Consider the following 13,764-nt stretch of genomic DNA (forward strand, 5'->3'; position numbering starts at 1 on the left):
TCTCGACCTTGTGATCCACCCGCCTCGGCCTCCCAAAGTGCTGGGATTACAGGCTTGAGCCACCGTGCCCGGCCAAATCTTGTATTATTTTCTTTTGTACTGCATTCTGTTGAGAAGCATGTACCTCTTCCTGCACTGTAAAACCTTGTCTTAGTCTACTTGGAATACTATGGCAAAATACCATAAACTACGAGGCTTAAACACAATAGAAATTTATTTCTGACAGTTCTAGAGGTTGTGAAGTCTCAGATCAAGGTGCTATTTTATTCATTTTCTGGTGAGGTTTCTCTTCCTGGCTGTGGATGACTGCCTTCTTACTGTATCCTCACACGGCAGAGAGACAGAATGCAAGCTTGCTGGTGTCTCTTCTTACAAGGGCATTAATCTCATCATGAGGACTCCTACATCATGATCTCATTTAACCCTAATTATTTCCCAAAAACCCCATCTCCAAATACTATCACAAATACCATGAGAGTGTCATGCAAATAAGCTCTTTGCAAATGTCATCAGGTTAAGATGAAGTCATACTGGTTTAGGATAAAGCCTAATCCAAATACTGATAACTTAATAAGATCATAGAAATTTGGACACAGACACGAAAACACCAGGGAGGATCCCATGTGAAAATGAAGGCAAAGATTTGAGTAATATGGGCCAAGTAATATCAAGGATTGCCAGCAACAACCAAAAACCAGGAGAGAGAGACACAGAACAGATTTTCCTTCTGAGCATGCAAGAAGAAACTAACCCTGCCAACACCTTGGCTTTGGACTTCTGGCCTCCAGAACTGTAAAAGAATAAATGTCTGTTGTTTTATGCTACCAGGTCTGAGGTTGCTACAGTGACCCTAGGGAACAAATACAAAAGTTATACTGCTCAACATCCTCTAGCCTGGACTAAAAGAGACTGACTTTTCGAACATTAAAATGACCCCTGGACCTGCAATCTTTACAAGCAGGAAGAAGGCTAAGAAATCTCTCTAGCACCCAACAGGTTATTTTCCCCAATGCCTTCTTCAAATGTATCTAAAAAAAAAAAATAGGAGTAGGAAGGAACACTTAAAAATATAAAGCAGTGTTAAGAGGGAAATTTATAGCACCAAATGCCCAATAAGAAAGCTAGAAAGATCTCAAATTGACACTCTAAAAGCATAATAAAAAGAGCTAGAGAAACAAGAGCAAAGTAATCCAAAAGCTAGCAGAAGAAGTAACTAAGATCAGAGAACAATTGAAGAAGATAGAAATATGAAAAATCCTCCAAAGAAATCAGTGAATCCAGGAGCTGACTTTTTGAAAAAAATTAACAAAATAGACCACTAGGTAGACTAGTAAAGAAGAAGAGAGAGAAGAATCAAATAGACACAATAAAAAATGATAAAGGGGATATCACCAGTGACCCTACAGAAATACAAACTACTATCAGGGAATACTACAAACACCTCTATGCAAATAAACTAGAAAATGTAGACGAAATGGATAAATTCCTGAACACATATATCCTACCAAGAGTAAACCAGGGAGAAGCCAAATCCCTCAATACACCAATAACAATTTCTGAAATTACAGCACTAATTTATAGCCTACAAACCAAAAAAATCCCAGAACCAGATGGATGAATTCTACTGGAAACAGAAAAAGGAGCTAAACTGGACAGATGAATTCTACCAGAAATACAAAGAGGAGCTGGTATCATTTCTTCTGAAACTATTCCAAAAAATTGAAAAGGAGGGACTCAATCAATGGTGAAAGGATCTCTTATTCAGCAAATGGTGCTCGGAAAACTGGCTAGCCATATGCAGAAAACTGAAACTAGACCCCTTCCTTACATCTTACACAAAAATTAACTCAAGATGGATTAAAGACTTAAATATAAAACCCAAAATCGTAAAAAACTCTAGAAGTAAACCTAGGCAATGCTATTCAGGACACAGGCATGGGCAAAGACTTCATGACAAAAATGCCAAAAGCAATTACAACAAAAGCCAAAATTGACAAGTGGGATCTAATTAAACTAAAGAGCTTCTGCACAACAAAAGAAACCAACATCAGAGTAAACAGGCAATCTACAGAATGGGAGAAAATTTTTGAAATCTATGATCTGACAAAGGCCTAATATCTAGATTTTACAAGAAACTTAAACATATTTACATGGAAAAAAACCAATCCCATCAAAAAGTGGGAAAAGGACATGAACAGACACTTCTCAAAAGAAGACATTTACATAGCCAACAAACATATGACAAGAAGCTCAACATCACTGATCATCAGAGAAATGCTAATGAAAACCACAATGAGATACTGTCTCACATCAGTTAGAATGGTGATTATTAAAAAGTCAGAAAACAATAGATGTTGGCAAGGCTGTGGAGAAATAGGAATGCTTTATACTGTTGGTGAATTAGTTCAACTATTGTGGAAGACAGTGTGGCAATTCCTCAAGGATCTAGAACCAGAACTACCATTTGACCCAGCAATCCCGTTACTGGGTATATATCTAAAGGAATATAAATTATTCTACTCTAAAGACACATGCACATGTATGCTTATTACAGCACTATTTGCAATAGCAAGGCATGGAACCAATTCAAATGCCTATCAACGATAGCCTGGATAAAGAAAATGTGGTACATATACACCATGGGTTACTATACAGCCATAAAAAAGAATGAGATCATGTCATTTGCAGGGACATGGATAAAGCTGGAAGCCATCATTCTCAGCAAACTAACACAGGAACAGAAAAACACCGCATGTTCTCATTCATAAGTGGGAGTTGAATATTGAGAACACAAGGGTACAGAGAGGAAAACAGCACATACCAGGGCCTGTTGGGGGGTGAAAAATTAGAAGAGGGAACTTAAAGGATGGGTCATAGGTGCAGCAAACCACCGTGGCACACGTATACCTATATAAACAACCTGCATGTTCTGCATATGTATCCTGCTTTTTTTCTTTAGAAGAAATAAAGAAAAATATATAAAATAAAAATAAAAAGTAAAATCAAAGGCTACTGAGAACAAACTTCTAGGCTGCCATAGCCAGAGAAGAAATCAGAAACTCACTGAGGAATATTGTCCACTCCAGAGTAGGTTAAGTCAGGGTTGCCTTCATGGTTGTGTGACTTGTACAGCTATACAGTGCCCCAAGTTCAGAGGGACCCATACTTGGTTTAATGCTCTGCCAACCAATTTTTTTTTGAAAAACAGGTCTTGCATTTTTATTTTACACTGAGTTCTGCAGGAGCTAAACAGAACCCACCTTATAATGTCTGCACAGTGAGATTTCAGAATTTGTTGTAAAACAGTGACTACTTTTTGTCTCCCACTCTTGATGGGAGTTTTTATAGCTATTGTCCTGTTCCCATTCCTCCACTAAATATTATCTGTGACAGGAAGATAACTTGTCTTTTTAATTCACTCCTCTCTTGAACAAAAGGAGTTATCTTCAGACCAGATGAGAAGAATGCCAGCCATCACTCAGAGAACCTGGCCTTGTGGTTACCACCCTAGGGAAGAGATAATAGTTTATGTACAAGGGGTAATGCATTTTTCATGTACAAAAGAGGGTGAAACAAATATTTGGTGACACGTAGAATGGGCTTTGGCAGTGGTTTGATGTCCACAATATCTGGTTCTCTGTAGTAGAATTATATTTCCCTACTATGTGGAACTCAGACACAGGTGTGTGACTTACTTTGTTTAATGCAATCTGAGCAATAGTTATGTGTTACACTTTTAACCAGGAGCATTAGTATGTATTTCCTCATACTTCTTGAGGAGTTTGGCCACCATTTCAGATCATGGCTGCCCCAATAGCCAGGTCCTAGATCATGGACTGCAGTGATGCAGACCAGAACATCCAGCTCACTTCCAATGAACAATAGTTCTGATGAGAAAGCCATTGACTTTTAAAGCTACTGACTTTAGGGTTGCTTATTATTATTGCATAACTTTCCTACCTTCCTTGATCAAGGGTAACCAAATCTAAATGTTCAGTCATTCCAAGAATAAAAATTGATAACCCTTGCAGAGATTACATGTCAAACATGGTTAGATACTGCCATACAAATTGTATGTGTACAATACATATACACTCATTTGGAATATAAGTGAGAGTATTTTGGCTTAGTTATATAATACCCTTCTCAAAACAAGATTTTTTGCATGTTAACATGGTTCATTTGAGATTGTCCTATTGTTTGGAATGCTACCACTATAACAAAATACTACAAACTGAGTAGCTCATAAACAACAGAATTTATTCTTACAGTTTTGGAGCATGGGATGTCTAAGAAGGTGTGGGCAGATTTGGTGTCTAATGAGGACTTGTTTTTTATAGATGACACTTTCTAGCTGTATACTCACAAGGTAGAAAGGGCAAGGCAGCTATTTGTGGCCTCTTTGTAAAGGAGGCTAATCCCATTTATGAGGACACTGCCTTCATGACCTATTCACCTCCCAAAGGCTCCACCTTCAAATGCCATCAACTTGGTGATTAGATTTCAATGTATGAATTTGGGGGGGGGGTTGCAAACATTCAGACAATAGCAGAGTAGCTATAGACACTCTAACTGGAGGACTACAAAAACAATATACTCTCATCTGAATGGAATTACATGATTGTGCTTTAATCCTGCCTGAAATTCTCGGGTAAGATTTTGCAAAGAGAAGTGTTAGAATCTGTTTACACCTTCCTACTATGAAGCTGTGACAGATTGGAGCTGTGACACACACACACATACACACATATACATACACACACATACATATAGATTCACACATGCATAAAGAGAAGAGTTTGACAAAAATAGTTCTTGAAAATTAAAACGAGTAGGTCTGACATTAAGAATGTTACCTTATATTTGGAAATACTACAACAAACAACCCAGTTATATATACAAAGATGAGACAAATAGCTTCTTCTCAACATTAAGCAGCTTATTTACTATATATCCCTAAGATTTTCCAAATGGCAGCTATGGTTATCTTACCATATTCTAACAGCTATCAAGGATTGGCCCATGATGGTGTAAAATATAAACCATCTGCTCCCAGTGGGAAAACTGATTATTCAGGAAGCATGGTGCTTTCACATTACTTATAGGCCCACATGGTATTTAGTTGTATAGGAACATGGATAAATGGGGCATTCCTTAGGAAAACAGGTGCCATCCAGAAGGGTTTGAAAGAAGCATAAAATCGATCCAAACTTCACACTTCTGGAGCATAAGGATATGCCATTTTTCTCTCTGCAGGAGTTTATCTATCAGTGGAAACATGCTGAATAAAATATCCCCTGAGAAAGGCTCAAGAATGACACAAAAAAATTAAGATATTCTTAATTAAAATGAATGTGTACCAGAATGATAATAATTAAATTTCATTAGTCTGTTTTAAAAGTCAATAATCTAACTACCCTAGATTTCCTTTTAAGTTCTTTTCAAGTGATTTAATCTTTCTGGTCTTCAGTTTCCTCATAAGCCTAACTAGATTATAATATCTTTTCTACCAGACACATTATATTTTTATAAAATGCACATGATATAATAGTAAATATTTTTTAAGAGATGAAACATAAAATGTCAAATGCAGTTATTACTATGGATCCTGATCAATGGCTCAAACACCTTCACTTATATGGACTGAATGCATTCTTGGCAACAAGCACCAAACTGAATAAAATAATTTATAACACTTTTCCCATGAAGACAAAGAACATGGCAGAGACTGCTGGTTTCCTACACACATTCATTTTTCTTTCTTTGTTCTGAATAAAAGGCTGAGAAACTCAGCAGAGAGCAGTAGCTGAGAGACTAAGAAGCTAAACAGAGCTTTTGAGAGCTCATAGAGAAGGAGAAAAAAAAAATTGAGTCCTGTGCTGCCAAAAAGTAGAGACTCTCACAAGTATTGGAGGACTTTATTGGGAATTTCTGAAAAGGTATACTTTAAGAATAATTGTAAACAAGATAATCCCTTATAGACACTAAAGCCAGGTTAGAATCAGAACAATACCAATATGGATTGAGATGATCTCTCATTACACTAAGGTTCACAAAAAGCTAATGTTCTTCTAGAGGAAGATAAACTCATTAAAAGGAAGAGGAAAAAAACCTCATTATGAGTCTTAAACTATCCTTAAAAATATCCATGTGTAATGTCCAGGAATTCAATTAAAATAATCAAGTACATAAAAAGAAAGTGACTGAAAATAAAGAGAAAAAAACATATTATAAAAATAAGCTCACAGAAGCTGTAGATATCGAAGTCATGAGACACTGACTTCAGAGTATTTGTAATAAATATTTCCAAGAAATGAGATAAAAGATAGTGAATTGCAGGAAAAACTGGAAACTATAAATAGACCTTCTAGAATGCAAAACATGACTGATACTAACAACTCAATAGAAAGGCTTAATAAAGAATAGAAAATTGATTCAACAAACTAAAAATAAAAAAAATTAACATTGAAGCAAAGAGAAATAATAATATGTATATATGTATACATGTGTATTTTATATGCATATATAATAGACATATTTTATACATATACATACATATATTATGCATATGCATATGTATATGTTATATGCATGTTATACATATATTATGTTATTTTATATATATAAGTCTCCAGAAGGAAATATCAAAAGTCTGTGGCAGAAGTAGAAGTGAAAGTTAAGAGACAATAACCAAGAATTTTCCGAAATAGATAAAGGACTTGAAGCCATAGATTCAAGAAGCACTGAAAACCTCAAGCAAAATGAATTAAAAAAAATTGTTAAATGGCTGAAACTCAAAAATCAAGAGAAAAAATTATAAAATTGGCCAGAAAAAGGAATACATTTATTTTTAAGGAAATAAGAATAGTTTGACTTCTCAACATAATTAATGAAAGATAAAATAATAGAAAGGTATCTTCATAGTGCTGGAAAAACAAACAGTGAAAACCACACAAAAATACCTGCTAAACTAGTATTCTAGAATTACCAAAAAAAAAAAAAAAACAAACAAACAAAAAACAAGAAAATAACTATGAAGGGAAACAGAAACATTTTATTCAATAAAGTCTAAGAACATTAATAATTAGCAGTTATTTATCAAAAAAATTAAATAAGTAGTTTTTAGGTCAAAAAATTATACAAGATGGATGGCTAGAAATGAATAAAAAATGAAGAAGAAAAGAAAGGAGGACTATAGCAGCAATAGCTAAATAAATTTTTACTTCATGGGAAGTTATTAGCAATGTTGATATGGCTTAAAATATTGAGAAAATTAAAATTAATACAACAGCAGTGCAAAAGACGGGGGTTGGTAAATGAAATTTAAGTATCCTAAGTTTTTATATTATGCAGAAAGACGTAAACTGACATATTTTATGTTAGACTTAAGAATGAATATTGTAATCTATAGTTCAACTAATGAAAAAAGAACAAACTGAGAAAAGAAAATGGAGTAAAACACATTTACTTACTCTGAAAGTAGTCAAGAGAAGTAAGAAGGAAAGGCATAGAACAGGTGAGAAAGTTGAAAATAAATTAGAAACATAAGGTAATTAGATTGTAAGTATATCAGAAATTACATTGAATGTAAATTAAATAATCCAGGAAACAGATAAGATTCTCCAACAGGAGTTAAATACATGCATACACACACCCCACCCACACACACACACAAACACACACAGGCACACACACACACACACACACACACATACAGAAAGCAGATACTTTGTGTTAGTTTTCTATTATTGTGTAACAAATTATCAGAAACTTTGTAGCTTAGAATAACACCCATTTAGTAGCTCACAGTTCTGTGCCAGAAGCTGGTGTAGACTAGACAGGATTCTTTGATAGGATCTCAGAAGGCTAAAATCAAGGTATCATCCAACTTTCATTTGCATCTGGGGAATCTGAGGAAAAATTTGCTTCAATGCTTATTAAGATTATTGAGAGTCTCCAACATCTTGCCACTGAAGAACTGAGGTCTCCATTTCCAACAAGCTATTTATTCTGATAAATTTATTTATAAAGCTATTTATTCTGATAATAAACTCTTCTCATTGGCTCTCTTTTTCTTTCCACTTTAAATGGCTGATAGCTGTTTACCTAATGTTTCATTGATTTTATCTGAAAGAAATATTCTATATCTTTCCAGTCAGCTATGCATTACTATAGCTGATCCCATACTACTATAGCTGACATACACACACCCACACACTCTAATATGCATATATATATATATATATATATATATATATATATATAAAATGTCAAGTGCTATGAAGTAAAGTGACAGAGACAGATAAATAGATCAAAATAGCAGAATAGTGAGTCATAAATTAGATCATTGATAGTGTTCACTTATTGTCATTTCGTTTGTAAGAACGGTACTGCAGAACAATGAAAATAGGACAATCTTTTTATTAAATTGTGCATCATCTGCTGGATTGGGAAAAAAAAAAAGAAAAAAGAAGTTTGACCCTTATCTCACACCATATGTGTAATTCAATTTCAGGCTGACTGGGATCAAGTTGTAGAAGTAAACAATATGCTTCTAGAAAATAAAAGGAAAATATATTTATACATTTTAGATGAACAAATATTTGTTAATTGCATTAACCATTTAGGAAAAGATTAATAAGTAGGATACATGAAAAATGAAGAGCTCATTAAGAAAGTCAAAACATCAAATGGAAGAAGATGTTTGCTATAAACATAGTTGACAAAAGCCTCAAACCAGAATTTATAAAGAACTACTGTAAGTTAACAAGACCAAGAAAAATAACTCAACAGAAAAAAAATGGGCAAAGTGATTTATATTAGCAATTTTACAAAGGAAGAAATCCAAAATACTGATGGAGTGGAAAAGGGTGCTCAACCTTATTAGTTATTATGAAAATGTGATATGAAAACAATTATGAGATATCACCACCTATTCAAAAGCTACAATTTAAAAATGATGTAATGCCAAACTTCAGCTAGGTTTTAGGGCAACTGGAGCTTCTCATTACAGCTGATGGGAATGCCTAATGGTACAAGAACTGTGGAAAACTGTCAATATCTACTTAAGTTCAACAAGTACATAACCTATAACCATGCAACCCCACTCCTAAGTATATGCTTAAAGAAGTGCTTATTACACAAATAAGAAGACATACATAATAATGGCCACACCAGTACTATCTATAATAGCCAGTGCTATCTGTAATTGTCTGTCAGTAGTCTAATGAACAAATTTTGCTTACCTCATGCAATAGAACATGGCTATGAAATTTAATAAGCTATTGCTACATACAACACAACAGCATCTCACAACATACACTACAAAACCTGTCACACGAATTTCAAACAATGCTGAATGACAGAACCCTGACACAAAGAAATGTAGATTTTATGGTTGCCATATAAACTTCAAAAGTAGGCAAAAATAGTTGATTGTATCAGTAGGTTAAAAGTTATATCTGGAGAGGAATGTAAGTTTAGTGGCAGGAGGGGTATTTCTAGGGTACTGACAAATTTATATTCTTAAAATCTGGGTGGTAGCCAAATATGTGCTCATTTTGTAATAATGCATCTAGCTACACTATTATTTGTTGCACTGTTGTGTTTGCATGTTATACTTTATTATTAAACCTACCAAAGGAATTAAAAATAATGCTTGAGAGATAATATTACATACATATTAGATATTTTTATGAGTATTTTGGTATAGTTTACGAATAAGCAATTCCTAGCCCCAGAGCATGCTATACTCTAAAAACATGACTACTTTTTCTACTGTGTTGAATATGAATATAATCTAAAGAAAAAGTAAGTAGATTTTGTTAAATGCTGCTATCACATACTCCATGTAAGCCTCACCCATCTTGGGGAGGTAGGTAGGTAGCTACTGATGATAAAACTGAGTTGCTAAAAATTTAAATACGTTGCGTGAGGTTGCATGTCTAACATCTGCTAAAGCAGAAGCTCAAAATTGGGTCTGAGTCAAAAATCCTGTTTCTTTTTTCTTGACCAAAATATGCAAGAGATGAGTCTAAAAAAAACAGAGAAAGAAAGAAAGAAAGAAAGAAAGAAAGAAAGAAAGAAAGAAAGAAAGAAAGAAAGAAAGAAAGAAATTGGCATAAGACTGCATCATTTTATGACCAGTGAATTTACACAACTAAAATTCCAAGCCCCAGCTCCAGGATATGGTTCATTTGTACACATCATCTTTGTGGCAAAACAAAAACTGAATTTTCTTATATAAATGGAGGAAACAAATAGAACTATTGGAAGAATAGAAGAATTTGTAACCTATTCCAAAAGCTGACAGAGAAGGAGCAAACATCCCAAAATGTTTTTACTAAATCTGGTTCCTAAGGATTTTCAGAGTTTATAAAGTTGCAATAATAAAGTTACCTTGGTGGCTTTGAATTTTATTTCCACCCTAAATGCCTAACATTTGCACCTAATGTTTAATTAAAATGACTAACCCAATAGTCCTCCCAGGCAGCTATGCATTACTGCAGCTGACATATATTTACTACTTCACTCAGCACAAATAGTTGGCATGCCCATTGTGTGCCAGGTGCTATGCTAAGACATGCAAATAGAACAAAATATAGGCTCTGTCTTCAAAAAGCATTCTGACTAGAAGAGAGATGAAAGAAGTCACTAGGCATTTACAACCCAGAGCAGGAGCTTCTATGAAAACTGTAAGTATAGTATCCAATGCAAGACAAAAGGAAGTCAGAGAAGCTTGGAAAGAAATATGGATGTATCAGGAAGGTACTGTGAGTGACACCAGGCAAAGGCAGTTTAGGAGAGCTTCCAGAGAGCAATCCCTGGCAGAGGAAGGAGCACATGGAATTGAGAAAATAGGGTTTTCATAAAATTAAACCTAGTTCAGTAAAATTTGAGTATTGAGTATAAAAAGGGTGTGTGTCAAGAGATGAGTCACAATAAATCAGCAGAAGGCATATTACAAATGTCTTTGGGATTTATTTTAAGAAACAGACTCCTCATGAAGATAATGCAAAGCCATTGAAGAATTCTGAGGTTAGATTTCGTTTTTTAAAGCTATCACTTTGGGTACAAGTGGTGTACTGACAGAAATTGGACAAAATTGGAGTCAGGAAGAGAAAACATGCAGCAAGGCTTTGCAGATAACCAGGCAAGAGATGAAGATGACCTATATTCCAGTAGAATTAAAATCATGGTGTAATGTGTACAGTAGGAACATATTAAGAGGAAACAATAGATGGAATTCGGTTTGGGATTAAGAAAAAAGGAGAAGTCAAGGGTGACACCCAGCTTTCTCACTGGGTGTGTGGTAGCACCCTCTGGTAATATGGGGACTAATGGGGGAGGAGCAGATGTATAGGGAAGATGTTAGGTTAAGTTCTGTATCTGTTGAATTGAAGGCACCATTGGGGCAGTCACACTAATATTCTAGTAGGCAGTTGAATACATAGGACTAGAACTCAAAAAAGAAATCCGGCTGGAAGCTGGAACGTGGGGGTCATCAGGTCATAGTGATTATTGAAGCCAGTGGTGAAGACAAGATCACAGGAGAGGAGGGTGAGACTGTTAATAGGCCAATAGGCATCGTTGGTTACTGGGATTTTGAAGACAGAAGCACGTCCTCTTCTACCCCTTCCACATTTTTCCTTCTGTCTTATGTTGGTACCTGTGCCAGAGTAGCCACCAACCAGTTTAAAAACCAGTGCAATAAGTAAAGAAGACCTGCTTCAGAGAACAAGGCCAAGACCATTTTACTGACACCTAGGTTTCACTACTGCAATGAATGCTGCCAGGTGAGCTTAAGAATCACCTACATCTTCTATCTTCATCTAGGAAAGAAAAAGAATGAATTCCCTGTGTGAATTTAGCCCTCTTCTGGCATCTGAAAGAATAGATTAAATTTGTTATGTCAGCAAAGGTTCTCTTCTCACAGATTTTGCTGTTAAAAAATTAGGTCTACTTAATGGCATCTTACATTTACAAAATAATTTATAGTTTTCAAAACACTTTCACATGTTGTTTTATTTGAGTCTTATGTGATTCACAAGATTCACTATTATTCCCATTTCATTGACAAGAAAAGGAGAAAGGTGGATGTTTACAGTTTATTACTTATTAATGCTTATCATTTGGTTTTCTTTCCTTTTTTTTTTTTTTGAGACAGAGTTTCGCTCTTGTTACCCAGGCTGGAGTGCAATGGTGCGATCTCGGCTCACCGCAACCTCCGCCTCCTGGGTTCAGGCAATTCTCCTGCCTCAGCCTCCTGAGTAGCTAGGCTGGGATTACAGGCATGCGCCGCCATGCTCAGCTAATTTTTTGTATTTTTGGTAGAGACGGGGTTTCACTATGTTGACCAGGATGGTCTCGATCTCTTGACCTCGTGATCCACCCGCCTCGGCCTCCCAAAGTGCTGGGATTACAGGCTTGAGCCACCGCGCCCGGCCTTCCTTTTTTTTTTTTTTTTTTTTTTTTTTTTGAGACAGCTTCACTCTGTCACCAAGGCTGGAGTGCAGTGGCATGTTCACAGCTCACTCCAGCCCCGATCTCTTGAGCTCAAGTAAATCCTCCTGCCTCAGCTTCCCAAAAGCTGCAATTACAGGCTCGCACCACCATGCCTGGCTATCTTTTGGGGACATTTTTTTAGAGATGGAGGTCTCACTATGTTGCCCAGGCTGGTCTTGAACTACTGGACTCAAGTCATCCTCCTGCCTTGGCCTCCAAAAGTACTGGGATTACAAGCATGAACCACCATGCCTTGCCATAATTCAGTTTTCTGACAGCAGTTATCACCAAGTGAAAGTCAAGTATCCTGGTTGGATTGATACAACCGCCTAATAGTTATCACTTATTACAATTCCTTGTTTGCTTTGGTCTGCATTTTCATTTTGTTAGAAGAAAGGGAGCAGTGTTATAGTTAAAAGCACACTTGAGATTAGATCTTGATTCCAATTTCAGCTGCATCCAGTCCATTCATTTGTGTGTGCCCTAGCCTTCCCATTTACAAAATGAGCATAGAAGCACTTGTCTCACAGGACTGCCCTTGATTTGGGGATGAATAAGACAGCACAGTGTCAAATGTCAACTGCAACGCACTGTGCACAGTGGACAGCAGTGGTTTGTACACTTCCACATGCATCAGTATCATCCAGGGAGCTTTTTTAAAATGCTAAGGTCACTTTGGGAGGCCAAGGCGGGCAGATCACCTGAGGTCAGGAGTTCGAGAACAGCTTGGCCAACATGGTGATACCCCATCTCTACTAAAAATACAAAAACTTAGCTGGGTGTGGTGATGGGCACCTGTAATCCCAGCTACTCAGGAGGCTGAGGCAGGAGAATTGCTTGAATCCAGGAGGTGGAGGTTGCAATGAGCCAAGATCGAGCCATTGCACTCCAGCCTGGGCAACAGAGTAAGACTTCATCTCAAAACAAGCAAGCAATCAATCAAACAAACAAACAACAAACAAACAACAACAAAACAGTGCTAAAATCTGGGTCCTAAAATCCCTGGGAGTGGGTTCATTACATCTGTATTTTTAAAGATAAAATTGACAAATACTCATTTAGGTGTCAAGAACTTTACAATTACAGGGAGGTAGCAAAGCAAGACTGCTTACGAGCATGTGCTCAGAATTCAGATGTCCATTAGCAAAACCATAGCTCCTCCACTGGCTTTGTGATATAAGCAAAGTGTTTCACCCTGTGATCCTTAGTTGCCACATATGTAAAATGAAAGTAACAGATTATTGTACTAATTAAAGGCAT

The sequence above is a fragment of the Saimiri boliviensis genome, chromosome 1 (assembly GCF_048565385.1).
Source record: "Saimiri boliviensis isolate mSaiBol1 chromosome 1, mSaiBol1.pri, whole genome shotgun sequence".
Classification (NCBI taxonomy): Eukaryota; Metazoa; Chordata; class Mammalia; order Primates; family Cebidae; genus Saimiri; species Saimiri boliviensis.